The 5,648-nt window shown below is 38.4% G+C and overlaps 1 pseudogene; it reads right to left on the bottom strand.

The window, feature by feature from the left end:
* Window positions 1-4,834: 4,834 nt before the first annotated feature.
* LOC103660726 lies at window positions 4,835-5,320 on the bottom strand (annotated as a pseudogene).
* Window positions 5,321-5,648: the final 328 nt, after the last annotated feature.

The raw sequence follows: 5,648 nt of genomic DNA, 5'->3' as shown, positions 1-5,648 counted from the left end.
TGAATTCAGATTGAGGTGAGAAGGGCTAATTATCCACCAAAATTTATTTTCTCCTTCTTCTGTAGCGATCAAATCATAGCTGAGATGTGGCTGCCTGGTCAGGGACTTCCAGGGTGCTCTTGCAGCTAGGGGTGGTCTTGGAAATCAGGTCTTATCAAGGAAATGTGAATGGAAGTCCTGAGTGCCAATTCCTGGGCCCACCTATACGCCTCCTACTCGTGCTCCTTCCTACTTGTTTCCAATCCAGGGTGGAATGGCTACAGCAACGTCAGCAACTTGGAAACTATGTATTGAGGATAATACAACTGCCATGGGTCTGGGCTCCTGAACATCTGTACGGAATAAGCTGCCAAGGAACGGGAACAACTGGCTGGAATTATTAGATGAAAGAGAAAATTTGAGGGTTTTTTTTTCTTTGTTTTTGTCTTTGATGTTTTTTAGGTTGTTTTATTTTAGCAGTTTAGCCATTTACTCTAACGAACAACATGCCATGCACTAGTCTGTAACCTTCAGTAAGAACGAGTTAGATCTATAGCAACTGAGCAGGCCAGCTGAGCAGGGGGGGATTTCATTACATACAAAAAAGTTTCCATATGATCCAATTTTTGTAAAATAAATGTAGAAGCATATAACCCAGTAGGACACACAAAGAAGGCTGGAGATTGAACTAACAATTAAACAACCAACCGACAAACCAAGTTAAAGTCACCTAGGCAAGAATTGCCAATAATAACATAGAATCTGAAAATAACAATAGAGGGATTACAAGGATAATTCTTTTTCAAATTTTATGACTTTAATTTTTTACTTGACTTCTGAGTCCATTATGTTCTTTTATGCAGTTTCCAAATGTTTACTTAGTATCATTACTTAGATACTCTGCAAGTACTTCATATATAAGAAGATGATTCTCTTTTTGGGAAACAACAAATAATAAACATGTATGAAGCAAGCATTTTAGAGCACTACAAGGTGTCAGGCTCTTGTGATGTATGCTGGGTGATACAAAAACTAAAAAAAGCCCCTATTTCTCAAGAATACATAGTCATATGATGGGGCCCCTGGGTGGCACAGTCTTTAAGTGACCAGCTCTTGGTTTTGGCTCAGGTCTTGAGCTCAGGGTCATGATCTCAGGATCGTGAGATCGAGACTCATGTCTGGCTCCCAGCTCAGTGTGGAGACTGCTTAAGACTGTCTCTCCCTCTTCCTCTGCCCCTCCCCGCAATAAATAAATAAATCTAAGAATCCATAGTCAGATGAAAGAGGAAACATAAAGAGATAAATTCAATAAAATTTCATGAATGCTTTGATATGGATATGTACAGAAAAATGTAGGAAATTTGAAGAAGTGTCCCTTTACTTGATTTCAGAAGCTCGGCTAATTTTTAAGGATAACTTTCACTGAGCCTGGTGAATCTTTGTGCTTTGGTGATACATTGCCTTACTACCTTAAGAATATTTAGCATGTGTTATTATTGTTAACTTACTTGTTGGGAGGTAAATATATTCACTGTTTCATTTCCAGGCAAAGCACCAGGCACACAGTTTGCTAGGGAACGAGAGAAAGTGATGAAATAAACATGGTTCTTGTCCTTGATAAAGGAAAATTTCATTGTTTGTGGGCCCTGCCCCTGGGCTGCCAGGGAAGCTATACTTGAACTTCACCAAGGTCAGAAGGACTCAGCAAAACCTCAAAGCATGGGCTCTATTTCTGCCCCAAGCACAGCCTGTGTATCTGCTTTCTTAAAATAACCAAGAAGGAGCATTCTGAACACAAAGATAAGAAAAAGCAAGAACTTCCCTGGTTTCCATAAGATTAAAGTCATTCAGCCCTGCATATACTAGAAACTTGAGATAAGGTCCGCAACTTTTGAAATGTTCTTTGTCTAATAATTTGTAACTTTTTATGTAAAAAAATGTATAATTGCTACACTAAATATCCCCTTACTGGAGCATTCTCTTCTTTGTGAAGCTCATGTATCAGGTAACTATCCTAACTTGGGCTTGAATAAAACTCTTCCATTTTTTTTTTGTTAGAAATTCTAAAATGTTTGTTCATTTTGCATCAACATCCTCAAGGAACTCAAAGACCTATGGGAAGTGAAGCTGTGTAAGAAAAGGTGTGAACAAAAGGTGTTCAGAGAATATTCTTTTCTACTGTAATAAATATTCATCAGGAGTGAAATATACTTCAGCTGGCTCCTAGTCCAGAGCTACTTTGTGATGTTCGTGAAGTACAACTGGGTCTCAGGGCTTCTCTGACCAACACTGATGTTTTGTTTTGTTTTTTAATATTTCTTTATTTGAGAGAGAGAGAGAGAGCGCATGCATGTGCAAGCTGGGGGAGGGGCAGAGAGAGAAAAACTCAAGCAGACTCTATGCTGAGTGCAGAGCCTGATGTGGGGCTTGATCTCATGACCCTGAGATCATGACCTGAGCTGAAATGGACTTGGAGGCTTAGCTGACTGAGTCATCCGGGCGCCCCTCAACACTGATTCTTTGTATTCAAGTATGTGTCGAGTTTATGGGAGCTGCAGGATCCTGAGAGCCGGAGCCAGGCCCAGGATGGCTGATCATTGAATAGTGTGGGAAGAATCGACTTTGTAGTACATTGACTAATTCCTTTAAGACGTGCATGGCTCTTGGGGGTGCCTGGGTGGCTCAGTCGTTAAGCATCTGCCTTTAGCTCAGGGCGTGATCCCAGAGTCCTGGGATCGAGCCTTGCATCGGGCTCCTCTGCTAGGAGCCTGCTTCTTCCTCTCCCACTCCCCCTGCTTGTGTTCCCTCTCTTGCTGGCTGTCTCTTTCTCTGTCAAATAAATAAATAAAATCTTAAAAAAAAAAAAAAGATGTGCGTGGTTCAAACACATAGGACAAAATCACCCACAAAAATTATTGTAAACTTATTGACTCTCTTATTTATCCTTCTGCTCATATTTCTTGGGTACTGAGCTGCAACTTTTCACTTTCAAATACTTTGGAGAATATTCTAACAGAGGCAATACTTGATGGATGGTTTCCTTAAGTGCTTAGTGAAATTTTGCTGGAACTCATATACCATCTTTCTCTTCTGAATAATGATCCCAGAGAGAAATACTCTTAAAATCATAGAGCTATAAACACTCAAAGTGGGAGGTATTTAAAGGTCATCCTATTTAACCACTCACACAATACTTTAGGTCAAGTTTCTATGATGACATTTCAGGTCTTCCACAGATTAGCCCAGCCAACTCTCCACACAGGTCTCACGTTGTTCACACATTTGCTCTTAGGAAGGCCAGAGAGTTAAATGTTCATTTTAAAGTAATTTCTGGCATGTTTATATGCTTAATGGAAGTTACTATCTTATCTCATCAGCATAACCATATGACTAAGTGAACAAAGAATTTAATTTGGATTTATATTATTATCTGAAAATTTCACTTTCAAATATAACTAAGCATGATATGAAAAAAAATCTCCTAAAATGCTTTATATGTTGAAATTCTTATGAGTCACTTGGGAGCATAGGTGTAAATTTATTACTATAAGAGAGAAATTTAAAAATTGATGATTATGAAAGCTGCTAACTTTTTGTGCAAACATTGAACATTAAAATAATATTTTAAATGATATTAAATGATATTTAAATAACTGATAATTAGGGAAGTGACTTGATTGTTATGAAAACAATAAAAGAGTATATTAGCTAATTTTAGGAAGAATGTTATACCCTTTTTGTTTCCCAAATGTATATTGAAATGAAGTTGTAAGGCAGGAAAATGGAAAATAGATTGCAATAGAATGCAATGCAATTGTACTCTTTTTTGTATTGATTGTTTGGTCTAGTTGTTATATCACTGATTGATAGAGGAATATTAAAGTCTCCAACCATGAGTGTGGATCTTTTTCTCCCTTTAATTTTGTTAATTTTTGCTTCACTTACTTTGGTGCTCTGTTTTAGTTTCTTATAAATTAAGCATTGTTGTTTTCTTGATAAATTAAGCCATTTTACCATTATGAAATGACTCCACTTATCTTGGGAAATTTTCTTTGTATCTAAGTCTCTTTTGATACTAATCAAGTCATACTGCTTTTCTTTTGATTAATGTTTTTATGGTATATATTTTTCCCATCAGTTTTCTTTTAACCCATTTGTATCTTCATATTTAAAGTATGTTTCCTGTAGATAATACATACTTGGATTAAAAAAAATCCATTCTGAAAATCTTTGCCTTCTAACTGGAATATTTATCTTATTAATATGTAATATACCTATTGATAGAGCTGGGTTTAAGTCTATCTCCTGTTTTACTTTCTATTTATCACTCTCCTTTTTTTCCTCTTCTTTATTTTTATTTACCTTTATCAGATCACTCTGGGACCGTTTCATATGCTCCATGCTTATGGCCTACGTTGGTACTGTGCCTATCATAGACCAGTCACCAAAACACTGGTCAACTAAGCCCCAGTGTTGGAAGGAAGGCATTTTTGCCCTTATGGTTCTATCAAAATGTAGCTTTATCTAAGCTGTATTCTGTGACAGTGGTCAGCTTTTTTCAGTCCTCTTTCACCAGTAGGACCCCTATTATTTTTTGACAGGAAGTAGGATTTTTTTGGTGGGCATGAATAAGGAGGGGACAGTGTTGAGATTCTTATGAGTGAAGAGCATGCCATCTGTCCAGGGGGGCACGATTAGGGATGTATTTTGTATTTGACCCCACAGCCATTTGGATGAGCAGCTTTTCAGCCACCATGTCTCAAAATTCATATGCATTAAACTTATAAAGCCCTACTTCTTGGAAATGTGGATCTTCTGGCTGCCGGGGAGCTTGAGCTTGGCCCTGTGTAAGGCCTCAATCACATGCTTCTTGTTCTGCAGCTTGGTAAGGATGGACATGATAACTTGGCCAAAGTTGACCCTGGCCATTGTGCCCCGGGGCTTTCCAAAGGCACCCAGCATATCTGTTTGGAGCCTCTCAGCCCTAGCACTGGACAACATCTTGTTGATACGGAGGACGTGGAAGGGTTGGAGATGCACTCAGATGTGAAACCATTTTTGCCACAGCTTTTCTCCATGTACTTGTTGGCACAAATACAGGTGGGCTCCAGGGCTTTAGAGGAGAGCTGCTTAAAGTCATCTGATCCCATGAGGCCACATAGTGGGAACTCATCCACTTTTGCCTTCTTCTGCCCCAGGTCAAAGATGCAGATCTTCGCATCAAGGATATCTCTGCAGAAACAAGAATTTGGATATGGTTTGTTCTTACAATACTGGTAATAGCAGGCAGGGCAGTGGCCCATGGTGACACCAGGATCTCTAGTGGCACACTGAAGGAAAAGAGTAGGACCCTTATTTTAAGCAATGGTTTTGATTCTGGAATCCTACCGTGTGGGAGTACTTTTAGTTCCAATACCCTTCAGGAGTTAAATTCCATTGCCTACTTTCGTATAATGGAGGCCAGGAGGCTGTGTCTTTAGTCCAACTTACTGCTTTATAATTTTGCAATTTTTTTTTAAGTACATAGAGGTATTAATTTTGTTTTTGAGAATAGCTATTTATTTATTTATTTATTCTTAATGAATATATAATGTATTATTGGTTACAGAGGTACAGGTCTATGATTCATCACTCTTATAATACCCAGAGCTCATTTCATCACATGCCCT

Source organism: Ursus maritimus, unplaced genomic scaffold, assembly GCF_017311325.1.
Source record: "Ursus maritimus isolate PB19 unplaced genomic scaffold, ASM1731132v1 scaffold_16, whole genome shotgun sequence".
Classification (NCBI taxonomy): Eukaryota; Metazoa; Chordata; class Mammalia; order Carnivora; family Ursidae; genus Ursus; species Ursus maritimus.
This window is presented reverse-complemented; position numbering and strand designations above follow the sequence as displayed.